At 39.0% G+C, this 21345-nt stretch overlaps 1 protein-coding gene across 1 annotated transcript in view; it reads right to left on the bottom strand.

The window, feature by feature from the left end:
• The window catches only part of fhl3a (four and a half LIM domains 3a), a 102804-nt gene extending 81889 nt beyond the window's left edge, over positions 1-20915 (bottom strand). Inside the window, exon 1 of the mRNA XM_057833593.1 lies at positions 20703-20915. The gene's annotated coding sequence lies outside the window, so the exon portion shown is untranslated. The remainder of the gene's footprint in view (positions 1-20702) is intronic.
• Positions 20916-21345: the final 430 nt, after the last annotated feature.

Here is a 21345-nt window from a genome sequence, read left to right as displayed (position 1 = left end):
TAGCCCATGAAGGTTGGGGGACGGATCAAAATACGGGAACCGCGGTGCCCGACTAACATTCACGTCAAAAGGCGCACGCGTTTCGGATTTACAACCGAAAAAGCAACTCAAACGCGCCGGGTGGAGCTTGTCGAAGCATGCCTCTCACAGTGTTCCGTATCTTGGACAGAAAGTGAGAGCGCGACAACACGAGCTTGTAAATACTTGAATGCAAGAGCGGCGCAGAGGGATGCCACAAGAAAACTTCTGGTTAAGCAGTCACATTCGGGATCTAGTTTCATCACGCCGACTTGTGATTGTACTGTCAGGGACAGGAATGCTCGCGCTGAAGCAAACACTCGTAAATTTATGCGAGAACGGGATGACACACATTTCGACTATTTGCTACTTTTAACGTTTTTGTATGAACCGTCTGTATTCTTGGCCTAATATATAGCGTATGTATCTATATGGCATAAAAAGGTACATACGCTATATATGGTGGTATGAAAAAGTATCTGAACCTTTTGGAATTTCTCACATTTCTGCATAAAATCACCAGTGTTATCTGATCTTTGGCAAAATCACACAGATGAAAAAACAGTGTCCGCGGATAGTATGCAAACACCATACACCATTGGCAGACCAGGGTGGTGGTTCCCCTTTTTAAGAAGGGGGACCGGAGGGTGTGTTCCAATTATACAGGGATCACACTCCTCAGCCTCCCCGATAAAGTATATTCAGGGGTGCTGTAGAGGAGGGTCCGTCGGGAAGTCGAATCCCGGATTCAGGAGGAGCAGTGTGGTTTTCGTCCCGGCCGTGGAACAGTGAACCCGCTCTACACCCTCTGCAGGGTCCTCGAGGGTGCATGGGAGTTCGCCCAACCAGTCTACATGTGTTATGTGGATCTGGAGAAGGCGTTCAACCGTGTGCCTCGGGGAGTCCTGTGGGGTGTGCTCCGGGAGTACGGGGTACCGAGCCCCTTGGTACAGGCTGTTCGGTCCTTGTACGACCGGTGTCGGCAGTAAGTCGAATTCGTTCCCAGTGAGGGTTGGACTCCGCCAAGGCTGCCCTTTGTCACCGATTCTGATTATAACTTTTATGGACAGAATTTCTAGGCGCAGCCAAAGCGTTGAAGGGGTCCAGTTTGGTGACCTCAGCATTGAATCTCTGCTTTTTGCAGATGATGTGGTGCTGTTGGCTTTATCAAGCCATGACCTCCAACTCTCACTGGAACGGTTCGCGGCCGAGTGTGAAGCGGTTGGGATGAAGATCAGCACCTCCAAATCCGAGAGCGTGGTTCTCAGTCGGAAAGGGCTGGAGTGCCCTCTCCGGGTCAGGGATGAGATCCTGCTCCAAGTGAAGAAGTTCAAGTATCTTGGGGTCTTGTTCACGAGTAAGGGTAGGCGGGAGCGAGAGATCGACAGGCAGATTGGTGCAGCGTCTGCAGTAATGCGGACCGAAGTGGTGAAAGAAGGAGCTGAGCTGAAAGGCAAAGCTCTCTATTCACCAGTCAATCTACGTCCCTACTCTCACCTATGGTCACGAGCTGTGGGTCGTGACCGAAAGAACAAGATCCCGGATACAAGCAGCCGAGATCAGTTTCCTTTGCAGGGTGTCCAGGCTCTCCCTTAGAGATAGGATGAGAAGCTCGGTCATCCGGGAGGGACTCAGCGTTGAGCCGCTACTTCTCCGCGTTGAGAGGAGCCAGCTGAGGTGGCTCGGGCATCTGGTTCGGATGCCTCCTGAACGCCTCCCCGGAGAGGTGTTCCGGGCATGTCCCACCAGCCAGAGGCCCCGGCACGAACCAGGACACGCTGGAGAGACTATGTTTCTCGGCTGGCCTGGGAACGCCTTGGGATCCCGTCGGAGGAGCTGGTTGAAGTGGCTGGGGAGAGGGAAGTCTGGGCTTCCCTGTTAAAGCTGCTTCCCCCGCGACCCGACCCTGGAGCGGAAGATGATGGATGGATGGATGTAGTATGCAAACAATGACAGAAAGGGGAAAAATAAGTAAGTGAACCATCACATTTAATATTTTGTGGCCCCTCTTTGGCAGCAATAACTTAAACCAGACGCTTCCTGTAGCTGCAAATCAGTATGGCACATCGATCAGGACTAATCTTGGTCTATTCTTCTATACAAAACAGCTGAAGTTCAGTGAGATTCGTTGGATGTCTGGCATGAATCGCTGTCTTTAGGTCATGCCATAGCATCTCAAAGGGGTTCAAGTCTGGACTTTGACTTGGTTACTCCAGAACGTTGATTTACTTCTGAGCTATGGATCATTGTCTTGTTGCAGCATCCATCCTCTTTTTAGCTTCATCAGTCTGACAGACGGCCTCAGGTTTTCCTGCAAAACATCCTGATAAACTTTTGAATTCATTCTTCCATTAATGATTGCAAGTTGTCCAGGCCCCGAGGTAGCAAAACAGCCCCAAATCATGATGCTCCCTCCACAATGCTTCACAGTGAGGATAAGGTGTTTATGTTGATGAGCTGTTCCATTTTTCCTCCACACACATGACGTTGGGTGTTACTCCCAAACAATTGAACTTTGGTTTCATCAGTCCACAAAATATTTTGCCAAAACTTCTGTGCAGTTTCCAAGTGCCTTTTTGCGAACATTAAACGAGCAGCAATGCTTATTTTTAGACAGCAGTGGCTTCCTCCGTGGAGTCCTCCCGTGAACACCATTCTTGGCCATAGTTTTACATATAGTTGATGTGTGCACATAGATATTGGACTGTGCCAGTGATTTCTGTAAGTCTTTGGCAGACACTTTCGGGTTCTTTTTTACCTCTCTGAGTATTCTGCGCTGACCTCTTGGCATCATCTTTGGTGGACGGCCACTCCTCGGGAGAGAAGCAATAGTGCCAAACTCTCTCCATTTGTAGACAACTTCTCTGACTGTCGTTTGATGAACATCCAGACTTTAAGAGATGGATTTGTAACCTTTCCCAGCTTTATATAAATCAACAATCCTTGATCGCAGGTTTTCAGACAGCTCTTTTAACCGAGCCATGATGCTTCTCATCAAGACAGTTCTTACCAGGTGTGTGTTTTATAGTGGGCAGGGCAGCTTTAAACCACTCATCAGTGATTGGGCACACACCTGACTTAAATTGTTTGGTAAAAATTTTCAATTTCTCTTTAAGTTTCCTTAGGCAGAGGGTTCACTTACTTATTCCCCCCCCTCAGTCATTTTAGGCATGCTGTCCTCATTAAAATATAAAAACCTATAAATGTTTGAGTGCTTTTAGGTAATGCAGAAACTGTTTTTTCATCTGCGTGAGTTTGACAAAGATCGGATCACATTTGACGGTGATTTCATGCAGAAATGTGAGAAATTGTATATATTCACAGAGGTGGGGAGAGTAGCTATAAATTTTACTCAAGTAAGACCTGTGTTACTTCAAAATAATATTACTAAAGTAAAAGTAGTCATCCAAAAATGTACTCAAGTACAAGTAAAAAAAAAGTGTTAATTTAAAGGAATACTCAAGTAAGGAGTAACATTGTGAATAACTGCTGACCTTGTATGTTTTTTATTTTAATTAATTATTTTTTTTAATAACATGACCATGTTAGACCAAAAAAATGACACAAAAATCACCAAATTCAGACCAGAATAACACTATGAAACATTACCTGTCCAAAGAGCATGAGTACCCTCTAGTGGAGAAAAAAACATTGTTACCTCTGATTGGTATAATGGAGTCATGTGGTTATTGTTACGACATTTCATTGGTGAAACTGAGACAGCCACTTATGGCACCTCTGGCAAAAATAAAATCAATATGCAGAATTAAAAAGAAAAATGTAAGGACTCTATTGTAGCCCAAAGTAGTGGAGTAAGAGTAGTGTTTCCTCTTCGCAAATCTACTCAAGTAAAAAGTGGTGGTAAAAGTACTCCAAGAAGTATTTTTTTTCTCAAAAAGTTACTCTAGTAAATGTAACGGAGTAAATGTAACACGTTACTACCCACCTCTCTATCTTTATTTCTCATTTTTTATTCAGTTATTCTTGGAATTTCTGATGGCCTAATGAGTTCCCACCCTGGCGAAAGTTGCTCAACAAAGACAGAATTCTGACAAGAAAGCACAGATGCACGTTGAAACGTCACACCGGGCATTCTCGCAAGTGTCCCATGATTTCACAGTCTGGCTTTTAGCTCTTTGCAGCTGTGCGTGCCAACGCTAGTAAACGTTGGTTGCAATCAGTACTAATGTGACTCGAGTTACACGCCATATAAAGTCATGATCCAGTAGGGTTGCATTGGCATTTTGAGACAAACAAGATGCCTCAAATTTGCCAGTGTTAAATTATGTTCCCACTCTCTTGTTGTGTTTAGAAATTGACATTTGCTCCTCGATTGAATGCTGCTCCCTATGATTATTGCCAAATTGGGTAAATTGGCAAGAACATCCGACAAGGATGGTGACATCGCGACTCTCTAGGGATTAACTGTTTGATAGTAAACTATGATAACATTTAAGCCGGTTTGTATTACCGACTTCAGTTTTAATGAGCACAACTAATGTAATTAATGTCTCTAACTGTAATGTGTACAGCAATATCAAACCATCAGACAAAGAAGACACCAAGACAAGTGACGTATCACAGTGGACACTAACATGGGTGATATTTTGTGCTAGAGTTAGCCCTAGTGGACAGTGACAGTACGGACGAACAGAAAACTTTTTTTTTTTTTTTAACGGAATTATCCATATTAAAGATAGTTTATCCAGGACAATAAAATCATAACAAATACTTTGGAAATGTTCCTACTTACTGTTTATCAGATTTTTATAAACTGAATTTGAATGAAACATCCTGAGGACATGGCAAAATTCCATAACAACCTTTAACCAGAAGTAAATTTACCAGATGAAAACTTAAATAAATAAATAAATAAAAATAAAATTTGGGAACCTGTACTAGATGGCAACCGATAATACACAAAAAAATTAGGTGAATGAGTATTTGTCCATTTTTTGTGAAAATACAGCCTAATTATTAATACTTGGAATACAAATGGCATCCCATAAAAAAAAAAGTTTTTTTTTTCAAACTTTTTTTTCTTTTTTTTTTTTTTACTTTTTTGGATGGACGGATGGATTTTTGAATGTTTGTACATTTTTTTGTCGAAGTACTTTTAACATTTTTTACTTTTTTCTCCTAATATTGGTGCATATTTTCTACAATAGGCTGTCTAATTCAGATTGCATACAGTGATCCCTCGCTACGTCACGCTTCAAACTTTACACACTCAGTCCATCGCTGATTTTTTTTGTCAATTAAAGTAAATAAATAAATAAATATAGATGAGCCATCCTGAGCCGATCACAGTCTCCCTGTACTTCCTGCTTTTGATCAGGCAGTGCACTTGAGTTGCTTATTACAGTTACCGATGATTGACAGACGTTTATGGTTTGATCTTCCCACAAATGCCATAGCTTCAAAGCGCCGCATGCGTTAATCATCGTTTAACTTGTTAAACATTTGCTGTGGCAACTCATTGTGTGGAAGTGAGCAGCTTGAGCGGATTTGAGTGGAGTCACTCAATGAAGCATTTAATAAAGACAAGCATTTTTCTACTTTATTTTTGTTCAAAAAATAATTTGGTGGGACAGTAACATGTTTAAAATGTATAATTATTACATTTGAAGTGCTTACAAACCATTTATTTAAAAAAAAAAAAAAAAAAAAAAAACATATATAGTTTTTTTTAAGAGTGAAAGTGAAAAAAGTGAAAAAACCTGTCTTATATGTATCTCTTCCCAATACACACACAAAAAAAAACTTTGCGGTTTTTCACTCATCAAGGCGGGTTCCGGTCCGTATAAACCGCGAAAAACGAGGATCACTATAGTCTGAGTCTGAGTCTATAGTTTTCCTATTTTTCCCGATCCATATGTAAGTTAAATAAAAATTCCATTATTTCATATCACATTTTTCTAATAGTATTTAGTATATAATTTTTTTCTTGTATTTTTAGTCCAACCCTACAATTTTGGTGCATAAAATACATTTTCGATGAATATTATTTGTTATTTTCTTTTATTATTATTAGGGCTGTCAAACGATTAAAATTTTTAATCGAGTTAATTAAAGCTTAAAAATTAATTAATCGTAATTCATCGCAATTAATCGCAATTCAAACCAGCTATGAAATATGCCATATTTTTCTGTAAATTATATATATATTCTGTAAAATAAATTGTTGGAATGGAAAGATAAGACACAAGATGGATATATACATTCAACATTCGGTACAGAAGGGCTGTAGTGGGCATTTCACTCTACTGTCATTTAAATCTGTCGATGCTGTCCTCACTCCGAAGCGTCTACTTTTTCCAAAGCTAGACAGCTAGTGAACGATGCCTTAATAATCAGACTTCTTCCTTTTTCATCTGATTTATTAATAAAATGGCCTCAAACCATTGTCCTCTTTAGACCGTCGTATAACTACAAAAAAAAAGTACACAAGCATTGCATTAGCAACAACGTTAGCTTAGCACGCTATACAGGTTCACTAAACATAAACAAAAAGTGTCTCATACAAAAAATATAACATTTCGCTTACTAACATAATATGTACATTCTTTACAACAACCATACTTACGGACAAATCTTGTCCAAGGATCATAGAAGCACAACATTACAACGTAGGCGTCAGCCCAAGACGTCGTGCAGCCATATTGAACTGGCAAGAAAATAAATCATGTCGCAAAGCGACCACAAGAGTTCGCTGTTAGACAACACAAAAAGCCTTGCTGTAAAACTTACCAAAAGGCAGAATACTGTCTGAGCGGGACATGTGCGTTAATTGTGTCAAATATTTTAACGTGATTAATTTAAAAAATTAATTACCGCGCGTTAACGCGATAATTTTGACAGCCCTAATTATTATATTTCAAGAAAAGTGTTTTATAAGTTTATGAATATATGGTGGAAAACACAGACAAGACTGAAAAAGCAGTTTCTGCTCTTGCACTCCTCTTTAAAAGAAACTGCTGTATTTTAAGCCAAAACAACTATTGTGTTTGATAGAACAATATGTCTATATGCTGCCATCGCAGATTCATGGCGCATTAAGCCCCCAAACTAGTTTTAATTTGTCCGTTTTACCCTGGAAACCCCCATTTACAGATGTCGCGCAACCGCTTTCGTTTCAACCCAGCCATAAAACGAAGGTAATTAATTATATTTATTATTCAAAATGTCTGTCATTTTTAGCTTAGAATCATTAAGTGATGTCTAATATTTCGTTTAAAAAAAACAACGACTTTAAAAAATTATTCACTCGCATATTTTAAACTTTTAAACAAATTATGTCTCAAGGAAAAAAATGGTGTCTGTAAAAATGTCACAGATATCTACCTCATAACTAGGCATGTGCCGGTTACCGGTTTCATGGTTTACCGTGGTGTGAAAACGTCACGGTTTCAAAACCACTAAAATTTTCCGTCAGACCGTAGTACTGTATTCGCTGTTTTTTATGTGTCAAAAATGCAGCCAGAAGTGGCTTGGCACGGCACCACTCACCTCCTCCCCTTTGTTGCTGTGTGAAAGTGACGCTATCGGCTAGACAGCCAGCGAACCCAAAAACAAATACTCCAGACATAAGGCGTACTTTTCTTCAATTTATTGAGCTCTCAAATCGTGGTAAGTGGAATATACGAAATGAATACATTTAAAACGTTGTCCAATTGTACTTTTCCATGTGTGAGTAGCTTCAACAGATTAGCACCATGAAAAACTTCGCCAAAAACAAAACACATTTTCCTTTCAAATTCAATATACAAACTAACTAAGAGCTTACAAAGACAAATGTTAGCCTAGGCTTAGCTGGGAGAGCAACTTCGTCGAGTGTTACAGCCGCAGAGTGAGAAAACAGCTTGATTCCCTTGAAGGAAGGGAAAAAAGGGATGCGTCAAAGATCGCAAATTGTGAAAGATGATCTTGCCCTAAGCACAATTCCACGTTCGCTGGATCAAGGAGAGGTCTCACTCCCGATGTTTTTGTTTTAGATGAAACCTTTCCACAACAAAATTTACATTTAACTTTTTAACTAACTTATTAATTTATGAATTCTTTATGTTCTTTTTAACACAAAGGCATGACATCATGTAGACTAGAGTTGACACAGTGGCTGAAAATGGCGAAATTTCACTTGAGCTTTTCCACCCTCAAAAAAAAAAGTCATGCAGTATAAATTTTAAAAAATTGTATTCAGAAGTGTTTTTACTTTTTTATAGAAATTATTTTGTTCTTGCTCTAATCTTGAGCAACTTGAGCTGTGGCAGTGGGTATAGTCTATAAGTTATATTTATTTTAATTGTATTTAAAAATATTTGTTTTTTTTATTGATAACTTATTTATTTTAACAATATATTCGTGTTCCAATTTGCAACTATGTTCTGAAAAATAAAAAAAATCCTGTTCAATGGAAAAAAGGAAAAAAGTTATTTTTTTTAACCCATACATCTCAAAGTAACCCATTTTGGAGCTATAATTACAATACCGTGATACCGTGAAACCGCGGTATTTTTGCTCATGGTTATCGTACCGTCAAAATCTCATATCAGCACATGCCTACTCATAACTATCTCTTAATTGTATTTTTCTGTTACTGTCGCATTTTCTCCGATATGTTAGATGATAGATAATTGATCCAAACAAAGAAAAATTGAAAGAAAAAAAAAAAACCTTTAAAAGGGTAAATATATGAAAAATAAAATCTCGACCTCTCCTTGATGTTTGCGATTTCTGCATTGCTGCCCTTGTTATATTACCATGTTTCACCCATAAAATCCCCCAAAAATCCGGCTACGGCCATTAACATCTGTGTCTTGACTCTCTACAATACATGCTACATGGAGTTTTTGGATCGAAACGAGGTAAGTACGTGATAATATCTCGTTAAAGTCATGATGTCTGTAATTCTGCTCTCGCGTGCTCTCACCTCCAGATAGGGTTTTGCTGTTTAAAAAAACATTAAAAAAAAAAAAAAAAAATGCCCATCTGTTCAAAAATTTTCTTCCCCCAGATAATTGAGATTTTAAGCTTTCCAATGATGTATCACACATGCATTTCGGACAATTTTGAAATTTGGCCATATTGGGGGTCTCAGAGCAGAACTTCAAGTCACTGAGTGTTTTCCGTCATATATAAATACATATTAAATATTTCAAGTAAAGTACATTTGCTACAGCCTCAATGTGACTGTACCATGTGTGCCATTCCAAATAGTGAATGCCTAATTTGCTTCTTTTTGTAGTAACATGATAATACTCCTCGTTGTTTCCCAACTAGCGAAAATATATAGTGCACCCAATCTTGATCATGTTGCTTTAATAACAGTACAGTATAAGCATTTTCAAAGAGTTTCCTCTCTTCGACTTTCACGCAAATAAAACAACACTGACTCATACAATAACGTCACATAATGGCAGGAAAGATTGTGTATTAAATTCCTTGAAAAACTATCGTTGATAAACTCGTAATCCAGAATTACCCGGCGGGGGTTTGCTTTCTTCCACTAGTTATAACGATGCGGTGTAACAATGTCACGCACAATTTGTCTCTTGGCAGGGAGGGGGGCAAAAATTGCATCGCTTGACCTCATTTATGCGAGGAATTGTACGTACCCAGCAGTATTTTTTCCTCTATTAGCCATAGGGTGCGCTATGATTAGACCCTTAGCCGCAGTCCGTGATGGCTATTACACGTCAAATTACAGGTTGCGTATGAAAACACTGCAGATTATTTGTAGATTTAGTCTTGCCTGAAGCCAAGTTATTTGTAACAGCGTGTTATCATACGATAACATCATTTATACTGCAGTTGTACTTGCCAAGTCAGAAAAGGCTGAAGTACAAAGCTGTTGTTTATACAAACAGAACCCCGCAAAGGCTCTAATATTACCTCTTCGCACTCGCCACCTCCTAGCATTGTTTATTTCATCACCCAGAAAAAGATGGTGAAATCCAGGCTTAAAGAAGATGGGAACAAGGTGCTTCATTCCTCAAAGCCAAGGTGCGGGAAAGCAGTCACCAATGAGCTGACTCACTGATAACATGTTGAATCGACAGTCGATTCCCGCATCTAAACATCTGTTTCAAATGAGACAGTGAATCGGGAAACGCTGATTGGATGCAAGCTATTCATTAACTGTGGTTATTTACATGTGAGATTCCTGGTAGGTGACAAACTGAAGCGAAAACAGTCTTTGACACAGACTTCTGTTATAGCAGGGGTGTCAAACTGGTGGCCCGAGGGCCATATCTGGTCCACTGCATCATTTCGTGTCGCCCGCGAAAGTAAATCACATCAGTAATTTTACATAAATACATCGACCTTGTTTTTCGCGAAATTAATTTTCATGTAAATTTTCTGCCAAAAATCGGAGAATATTTACAGGATTTGTTCCCCTTCAACAACAACAAAAACTTTTTTTAATTAAAAAAATAATTCCTTTTTTTTTTATTTACCCTGCCCCTCAAAACAATGCAAATCGATATAAAATTAAAATAGAAAAGTAAATGAGCAAATGAACAAATATAGGGAAAGAGAATTATCCTTTTTTAATAAAAAAAAAAAAAAAAAATTTAAATCAGAAGATATTTTCCGTTTCCCACCTGTTGTTTTTTAATGGAAAACAAAATTAAACAATTAAAAACAAATTAAATAAAAAATTATTTACAATTAAAAATGGTTTTAATTTAAAAAATTTTTCCTTTCTTTTTACTTACCCTGCCCCTCAAAACATTGCAAATCGATACAAAATTAAAATAGAAAAGTAAATGAGTAGATGAACTAGGGCTGCAGCTATCGAATATTTTAGTAGTCGATTAATCAGTGGACTAGTTAGTTCGAATAATCGAGTAATCTGATAAGGAACATGAAAAATTAAAATACCTGAGCTGAGCCTCAAACGCTATATATATATATATATATATATATATATATATATATATATATATATATATATATATATATATATATATATATATATATATATATATATATATATATATATATATATATATATTTTTTTTTTTTTTTTTTTTAATGAGGGTCTATGTACGACAAAATAACAATTGGCTAACTTACATAGAAAAAGTCTGCTAGCTTAAATGCTATAAAATGCTAAAGTTTTTTCACAATGCTCTTAACAAATGTTTCAGACACATATTCCTACAAAAAACGGCTAAATATACCAATAAATTTTTTTTAATTTGAATATTTTTTATATATTTTTTTCTAATCGAATACTCGAGTTAATCGATTGATCGTTGCAGCACTAAAATGAACAAATATAGGGAAAGAGATTTATCCTTTTTTAATGTAAAAAAAAAAAAAAATTAATTAAAATCAAAAAATATTTTCCGTTTCCCACCTGTTGTTTTTTAATGGAAAACAAAATTGAAAAAAGGAAACACTTGTTGTTAGGGTTAGGCATCGAGCATCGATGGGATCTGGGACTAACACTCCAGTTCTCCCAAAACCATTCAAATTTTTTTTTTCGATTCCAAGTTTCCTGACCGCCGACTGGAAAAAATAGCTGCCGAACACCACAAAGAAGCCACATGAAGACTAGCTCCGTTATGAGCAAATCAAATGAAGTGGCTAATTTAGCTTAGCACAAAAACGTGCTGCTTTGCTTCACATAAATGACAACAAAGTAACAGAATAAACACACCAAAATGATATCAGACATCTGTTAATACATGCAAACTTACAGATTTTGTTTTATCAAGGGTTCCCAACGATGTGTAGCGCAGAGGAGGTATGTAATGTCCGTACACCTCAAAGGATTCTTTTCCAGCTAAAGTAATAAGTTCTTTTTGCCTACTGCTTCCAGTAAATCACCACTAGGTGAAGCCAAGTGCACATAGTAAAACCAATGAAAAACTGTAGAGTCCGGAGTTACAATGGTGACATCTTGTGGACGGATGAACAATATATCAGTTTAGAAAGAAATCAAATTTAAAAAGTAGTTAACTTAAGATCAAGGGACAGAACACTCCCTGCCTGACATCTGCAGCCCTTAGCTAACTTAACTAAATACCACCGAAAACAAACAATGCAATACAATAAATGCCAGCAGCATAAGACACTCTAAAATATAGGCAAAAGAATATGTGTAAATGATTTCTCTGTGAGCTTTTGAAAAAATAAACATCTTTGTGAAAGTGCACTCCTGTGGAAAGAAACTTCCTCATATTCAAGTTCAAAGACTGATACAGTATTTATATACAAGTTAAAACTAGCCCTGTGGGAAAGTCATAGCAAAGTTAATTGAAAGGTCATATAATTTAAAAAATAATCGAGAAGTTAAGAAACAAATATAAACTATGCCTTTTTTTTTTTTACCCTGCCTATTAAAAGAATCGGAATCGAGAATCGTTTGGAACCGGAATCAAAACGTGGAATTGGAATCTGAGCCGTTCAAATTCAAACGATGCCCAACCCTACTGTTGTTTATAGGCACAAAAAAAAAGTACAAGTAGTCCCCGGGTTACGACAGACTCGACTTACGTGATTTCGACTTAACGGCACTGCAGTCTTGTCCGCCATTGTCTCCAGATGTTTTCTCTTCTTGTTTTTAACAATAAAACATCGGACACAAAACAATTGGTGTTCAAACGTCCATCTCGTTTGATCAAAATGTGAATTTAGTAGATTAATTAGCCTAATTTTCCTAGCAAAAGTCTGCCATCTTAAATGCTACGATTTTTTTTAGTCGCATAAACAGTACTTATTGTACCTCACAGTATCTTCTTTTTTTTACTTTATTGATATGACGTGTTCTGTCCACACAATACATGAAGTTGTTCAGCTTACAGACACCAAACAAGGCAATTGTTCTTTTTGAAGCTTTGTACTTTCTTCCCTTTTGACAATTTGTAAAGGTGAGAACACACATATGCACACTTACAGTATGTTTAAAATGACCCGCATTCTAAGAATAAAACACCAGACACAAAACAATTGGTGTTCAAACGTCCATCTCTTCTGATCAAAATGTAAATTTAGTAGATTAAATTAGCCTAATTTGCCTTGCAAATTTGCTAGCTTAAATGCTATGAATGCTAACGTATTTACAATTTTCATAGCAAATCGCTCACACATAACTCCACAAACTGTAGCTCTAAACTTAATTACAAATGCATACACAAATATATAAGCTTAGAAAACTTACAGCCTTTTGTTTGCCAAATGAGAGAGCAGCTTTTCTCCTACTCAGTCATAAAAGCCAAGGCGATAGTCCAGCCACACCCAACGCTGCCACCAGAGGGCAGTGTATCCTCCATCATTCAACAAAATAAAAGACTTTTGGACTTTTTGGATAGTTATTTATTAAGGGGTTAATTCCGACTTCCGCGGAAATACAGGTTACGTCGCCAGCGTAGGAACAGAACTCGTTTGTAACCCAGGGAATACTTGTATTTGGACATTTCTGAGGTCAACAGTGTCTTTAAATGGTTCTTATACCAGCAAAATTGATAAATTTATTAATCGTGGCAGCCCTGGTTTACCTGCCATTGACAGGGTGAGCCATCAACCAAATGACTCAAGTATTTATACGGGTTGGCCAACATGATTGGCCCTCCGAATGAAACCGTAGCTACAATGTGGCCCATGACAAATATGAGTTTGACACCCCTGCGTTATAACTAGAGATGTCCCGATCGATCGGTATCGGGTCCGATCACGTCATTTTCAAAGTATCGGAATCGGCAAAAAAATATCGGACATGCCTTTTTTTAATATATATATGTTTTTTAAATAAATCGTTTTCTAATTGTATTTAATGTTACAGACATAATATGTTACACTCATCCAGAGTCTTTAGTTTAGGCTTAAGGTAGGGTTATCAAATTTATCCTGTTAACGGCAGTAATTAATTTTTAAAAAAATGTATCACTTTAAAATATTTAACGCAATTAATGCATGCGCTGCACGGCCCACTCACGCCTTGTCGCGTTCAATCTGTAATGGCGCCGTTTTACCTAAGTATAGCGCTAAAAGGCAGCGTAAAATGAGTAGAGTGAATTTTGGCAGCCTTTGGAGCCTTTTTTTAATAGGTTAAACCCTTACAATCCCTCTCCCTATGATTAGAAACATCGTGGGAAGCAATGTGGGGAAGAAAGGTAGTGATTGATCTTTTTCTTAACACCCTATGTTATTTCCCAACGCAGAGAAGATATATCAATTGGTACCACTACGAACAGTCATGTGTGCACTTCTCATCATGCATTTGGGCAGAACAGATGGCTACAGTATCATTTACTGAAAGCTCAACAAATACTCTAGATGGCAATATTTAGTCACAATATACAAAGTCACATTTATCATTTAAGAATTACAAGTCTGTCTTTCCTTGGATCCCTCTCACAGAAAGAATAATAATAATTTAAATGCCATCGTGAGGATTTATTGTCATAATAAACAAATACAGTACTTACTTATGTACTGTATGTTGAATGTACATATTCGTCCGAGTTTTATTCATTTTTTTCTTAATGCATTGCCAAAATGTATATGATCGGGAATGATTGGAATTGAATCGGGAGCAAAAAAAAGCAATCGGATCGGGAAATATCGGCAGATACCCAAACTAAAACGATCGGATTGGGAGCAAAAAAACATGATCAGAACAACCCTAGTTATAACCTGTAATAACCTCTCGTGTTTTGCCAGGTTTTCCTTGCCTTTCAAACAATATTGTAAGACAGGAAAAAGTCAACCAAAAGATGGCATTGATGGCAGTGTGACACTACCACCAATGTCAGATACAGTAATTACGAGGTCCGCTTCGTTCCCCTTGTTTGTACCTTTAACACAGAATAGCAAAATACTGTAGTAGAAAACCAGTTTAGAGAGGTGTGCAAAATGGCTCTTTTTCATGAACAAACATAAAATTTGCCCTTATTAAACAAGTGTCTGTAATTATGATACAACCTACGGTTCCCTTAATTTGTCATGCCAGCAAAAACTGTTTTAAAATGGCCAGATAAGTGCTAGGTATAGGCCTGTAATTATATCCCATGAGTAACTTAATTACAACACTAGAACAGTCATTCACTTTGTAGACTATATAACGCTTAGTTTCCTTTTAACTCTGAGGAGAGCGCTGAAGAGGATGAGTGGGTTGTCGAGCAGGCGGCGGGGGGGTTTACCTCCCACAGGGGGGCCCTGACTGGACGGATCAGGTTACGTTTACCAACAAGCGCTTCCATGAAGGAAGTCTCGCGCCCTCGCGGTAACACCCCACAGCACCTGGCTGTGCTCACCCACACAGGAAGCTTGAGGTCACTTCCCCCACTTGCAGGGAATGCAGACGCACTCCTGCCATCGGTCACGTGCCCCCACGCACAACTACAGAAAACAGGAAAAGTATGCGCACTAGAATCTGTGATTCTTAACATTAAGGTGACTTGAGTTTAGATCCCGAGGCTTAGTGCTAGAGCTCAGCATTTAGTCAAAGGGTAACGTTAGGGTGAGTTAGTAGGGACAGCGTTAGAGTAAAGGGATCATTTTGGGGATTAGGTGGAGTTTGAGTTTTGCGTAGAGATGGAGTTCAAAATGTAGAGTAGTTTAGCTTTAAGAATAGAGCTAACATAAGGTTAGAATTAGGAGGTTAGTGAAAGTTTTGAGATAATGTTCAGACTTATGGATTGGAGTAGTAAGATGGTTAGGTGTAGAGATATAATTAGGTTTAGAGGTCAGGGATACTGGTCGAGTTTGAGGTGAGGGTCAAAGGATGGGGATAGGGCAAATGCTTGAAGGTTTGAGATTTACATTTTGGCACTGGGAAAGAATTACATTCGGGGGTGGGGGTTCGGGATACTGGAACAGTTGGAGGTAATGTCAAAGGTTGGGACTAGGAAAGAAAGAAGAGTAAGAAAGAAGAGTACATACAGTTAGTGTTGGGATTTACCGATTGGCATAGGGATAGAATTATGTTCTGGGATTGAATGAGAGGTGATGGTCAAAGGTTGGGGATGGGGTAAAGGGTTAGAGCAGTCTCCAAACCGGTCCTCAAGGTCCGCTGTGGATCCTGGTTTTTGTTCATACTGATCGAGCACAGACAGTTTAACCAATGATGTTTCTGTCAAAACAAGCAGCACCTGACTTCAATCGACTGATTACACTTGTAAAATACCAGATTGTTGCAAAGGTGTCGTCTTGTTCTGTTGAAACAAAATCCTGCACCCACTGGGACCCTATGTGGAATAGTTTGGAGAACACTGGGTTAGAGTGTTGAGATTTAAAGATCGGCATAGAGACAGAATTAGGTTCAGGGGATTGTAGTTAGGGTTCGGAGTACTGATGGAGTTAGAGCTTTGTGTCAAAGGTGCAGGACATGGGTGACTGGTTTAAGCAGGGGTGTCCAAACTGGTCCTCAAGGGCCGATGAGCGTTTAATTTTGTTTCAATTGATTTACCAAAGGCAGTTTAACCCTTAGGTCTGCAAACCGGTCCCCAAGGTCCGCTGTGAGTCCTGGTTTTTGTTCCTACTGATCGAGCTCAGACAGTTTAACCAATGAGGTTTCTGCCAAAACAAGCAGCACCTGACTGCAATCAACTGACTAAACTTGTAAAACAACTGACTGGTGCAAAGGTGTTGTCTTGTTTTGTTGGAACAAAATCCTGCACCCACTGTGGCCCTATGTGGAATAGTTTGGAGACCACTGAGATAGAGTGTTGGGATTTACACATCGGCATAGGGACAGAATTAGGTTCAGGGATTGGGGTTTGGAGTACTGATAGAGGTTTTTGTCAAAGGTGCGGGATGTGGCTGAGTGGTCTAAGCAGGGGTGTCCAACTGGTCCTTAAAGGCCCGATGTGTGTTTAGTTTTATGTTTCAATCGATTCACCAAAGGCAGTTTAACACAGGGGTCTCCAAACCGGTCCTCAAGGGTCGCTGTGGGTCCTGTTTTTTGTTCATACTGCTCGTGCACAGACAGTTTAACCAATGAGGTTTCTGCTAAAACAAGTAGCACCTGACTGTAATCCACTGATTATACTTGTGAGTCACCAGATTGGTGAAAAGGTGTTATCTTGTTTTGTTGGAACAAAATCCTGCACCCACTGTGGCCCCTATGTGGGATAGGTTTGAGACACTGGGTTAGAGTGTTGGGATTTACAGATCGGCACAGGGACAGAATTAGGTTCAGGGGATCGGAGTTGTAGTTGTAGTACTGATGGAGTTTGAGGTGTGTGTCAAAGGTTCAGGATATGAGTGAGGGCTTCAAGCAGGGGTGTCAAACCCGGTCCTCAAGGGCCAATGTGTGTTTAGTTTTATGTTCCAATCGATTCACCAAACCAGGGGTCTCCAAACCAGTGCTCAAAGGCCGCTGTGTGTCCTGGTTTTTGTTCCTACCGATCGAGCGCAGACAGTTTAACCAATGAGGTTTCTGCTAAAACAAGCAGCACCTGACTCCAATCAACTGATTACACTTTTGAGACACCAGTTTGGTGCAAAGGTGTCGTCTTGTTTTGTTGGAACAAAATCCCGAACCCACCTCGGCCCAAATGGAATAGTTTGGAGAACACTGGGTTAGAGTGTTGGGATTTACAGATCGGCATAGGGACAGAATTAGGTTCAGGGGATCGGAGTTAGGGTTCAGAGTACTGATAGAGTTGGAGGTGTGTCAAAGGTGCGGGATATGGGTAACTGGTTTAATCATGGGTGTCCAAACCGGTCCTCAAGGGCCGATGTGCATTTAGTTTTATGTTTCAATCCATTCACAGAAGGCAGTTTAACCCAGGGGTCTCCAAACCGGTCCTCAAGGGTCGCTGTGGGGTCCTGGTTTTTGTTCCTACTGATCGGGCACAGGCAGTTTAACCATTAAGGTTTTTGCTAAACCAAGCAGCACCTGACTACAATCAACTGATTACACTTCTGAGACTCCAGATTGGTGAATAGATGTCATCTTGTTTTGTTGGAATGAAAACCTACACCTGTTGTGGCCCTTTGTGGAATAGTTGGCTCACCTCTGGGTTAAAGGTTTGGAATGTACAGATTGGCCTAGGGATATAATTAAATTCAGGGGTTGGGATTTGGAGTTGAAGGTTGTACAAGTTTAAGTTAGGGTCAAGTTTCACAATATAGTCAGAAGTTGAGGCAGGAATAGAGTTCGGTTTAGTGTCCAGATAGTGAAAGAGGTAGCAGTAGGATTTAGAGATGGGGATCAGGGGTTAGGGTTCATTATCTTTAGGAATAGAAATGGGTTTCAATATAGGATCAGCATAAGTTTCTGGAAAATGTCTAGCAGCCACTCTTCAAAGTCTGCGCTTATCCTTGTATGCAAGCACACCCACAGTTACACCGATGTTAAATCTGTAAGTGTTGATGTAGTCGAAACAGATGTTTTATGTAACATCGACTTCATGGTAGTCATTCATGTCAACTCCTTCGTTGAATATTCATTTGTGGGAGCTCAAACGTTGAATCCAAGCCATCCAGCACCAGTCAAGACTAAAGATTTTCGCCTTATGGAGTCAATACAGTCCAATTTCGACTTCCACTTTCTAACCACCTGCAACCACTTGACTGCATTTTCTCTTTTGGGGGCCGCTTTCAAACTATGCCAACCCATGACCCGACCGCCAGGCTGCTATTCGGCATCTGGCCGGATTCCAGCTACCACGCAGGGCTGACCCTTGGAAAACACTGAAAGAATATGAGCACCAGAGCAAGAGGAGGAGGCAGGCAAACAAACACATTACAAAGCTTCCAAGTTGCTAAAACGGGGACAGAATGACAGTCTTTTGGCAGCTGGGAAGTGATTTCGTATGGCCGGCGGTCTCAAGTGGTTAAAAAACAGATTCAAAGGTCTCGAGAAGTGCGGTGAGTGAATAGGGAGTTTACACGTACAAACTTTGAGACATAATGGAAGAAAATCAAGAATGGAGGGAGAAAAGGAAAACTCCAAGCCTGACAAGGAGAAGCTGTCCAGCCCTCTTCACAGGAAGTGTGTTTTTTTTTCCTGATGAGCGAGTGCAAATTTGACTAAGCTCTCAAGTATTATAAGGCCTCATCAAGCCTTGGCATGCCCATGAGTGTGCTCATTGTGGCAAATGTTAACAGAAGGCAACAATATGATCAAGTGGCTGGCTAATGAAAAGCATGTATCCTAGTTGTGTTTTATTTCCTTTAGCTCATAAGTCTATATACAGTATATATATACGTATGTCAGGGTTTCTCCTGCACATAAAAGATTGTGGCGCGCCACCACACCAAAGTAAAAGGCACCACAACTTGCAAACAAGGTGCTTTTTTTTTTAAAGCCGGTTTAAACTAGTGGCAGTTTAGTGTGAAGGGTTCCGCTGCAACCTATTCATTATGTATTGTAATGTCCGTAACTAAGCGCGGCCCCCTTAAGAGAGCTGTTTATGTGTTAAGAGAGCGCATTTTACGTACATGTACCGTAGATGAGAGCTACGACATTTGCCTAGCTAATGAAATATTTCAAATAGATCTTTGTTATTGTTTTTCTTCGAAAAAAAAATGTAAAAAAAAAAAAAAATTCTCATTTGTCATGATGATACGCAATTATGCCGTGCAACGACATGGTGAGGCTGTCCAACTCCGATGAAGCCCACCACCACAGCTTAAAAAAAATCCTAGGAGAAACCCATTATGTTGAATAAAAATAAAGAAAATAGTTTTCTTTAACAATCAGAATAGTTTTTGTCTAAAGGATAACCATATTTTTCTCAGTGGTGCCTCCAGAAATTTTTCATAGGGGTGGCCAGATGGGGCCACTTAAAATCTTGGGGTGGCACACCAAAACTAAAAGCCATAATTTCAGGTTTTCATTATATTATTGTAGTAAAAAGGTCAGGGGAAAACTATCAGAAAGACTTAAAGACACGCCTACTGATATACTTTGGTGTATTGTGTAATATTTGATGTTACTAATGATTTAATGTGTATAGTCCATAATTGTCCAGTCTACATTTTGAGTTCCACAACAATTGTTTTATTGTGTTATGTACACAGTATATTAGGCATAAGGTGTACATTTAACAAAACAAAATAAAAGCATTCATTTGGGATGAAATGCGTAACTGATGCTAGAACAATCTAACAATATACTGGCAAGCAGGGTGGCCAGTGGGGTGGCCAACAAATTTATAGGGGTGGCCGTGGCACCCCTGGCCACCCCCTGCTGACGCCACTAATTTTTCTCCCAAAAACCCCTAAAAAAAATTGGTTGAATTTGTTTAAAAATAGTTTACTACATTTTTGTTTTAAATTATAATATGAACATTCTCATTTTATTTTTTAATAATATATATGCCTATCCTATTGATATTACAGTATTTGAAAACATTCAAAGTATAATAACACCTGTCATCCTTCTCCCATCACTTACCTTTGATTTTCTTTGATTAAAAAGCACAAAAATAAAAAAATAAAGAAACACAATTTCTACATGTGGGTTGAAAATCCATCATCAGTCATCAATAACTTTGCAATCACGTGAAAGAAATTCAAACCAAGACAAATTAAGTCATTAACATATCATCATATTAATATGATGAAGTCATTGCCATTGGAAAATATAGTTTGAATGAAAGTGACTTGGTAAAATGCACATATCAACCATACGAGTTGCTGCCTTGATGTTTAGTTGCACAGAGAATAAATTAAAAATAAAGAATATCCAGAATTATACAGAAAATCTGAACGTTTCCTACCAGGTATGAAGCGTGAGCTGACAGCGGGTCGCCCGGGTGTCACGTAGCCGTCAGTTGAGCACGGCGGGGCGGGCTTTAGTGTGGAGGTTGCTCCGGTCCGGTGTCGCCCGCCCTGCTGCTGCTCCCCCCACAAAAATAAAATAAATAAAAAACTTTCCTCCTAGTGAGTAAGTGAGTTGAGTGTGTGTGCTGCACAAAAGTTGCCGGCTACTTTTTTCTTTCTCCTTTTTACTACTCAGGAAGTGAGTCACAAAAGCCCGCCCCCTTCAGTCCTGTCACTCACCCCCAAATAAGGAAAACGCCCCCTCCTTCTTTTCCTCTTCTTCCTCCTACTGAGTGGAGCAACAGCTAAGTGGATGGTCGTTTCATTGCTTTTATAACAAAATGACTTCTAATGAATTGGTCTTTGTGAGCGGCATATTGTGGAAGTCTGTCTTAAAATTATTTGAATGTGTGCAACTGTACTTTCCAACTTCAGGACTGGATGCATTAAATACATTTAGCAATTTTGAAAAGGACATTTACAGAGGGATGTAAACCACATAAATTATCATACCAATATTATTATTATTATACATATTTTTAATCTGGCAAATTATGTCACTAACTCCATTTTCTTCTAGTCTGCATGTTTTTAGATCCA

The sequence above is a fragment of the Corythoichthys intestinalis genome, chromosome 4, assembly GCF_030265065.1.
Source record: "Corythoichthys intestinalis isolate RoL2023-P3 chromosome 4, ASM3026506v1, whole genome shotgun sequence".
In the NCBI taxonomy this organism is placed as follows: Eukaryota; Metazoa; Chordata; class Actinopteri; order Syngnathiformes; family Syngnathidae; genus Corythoichthys; species Corythoichthys intestinalis.
This window is presented reverse-complemented; position numbering and strand designations above follow the sequence as displayed.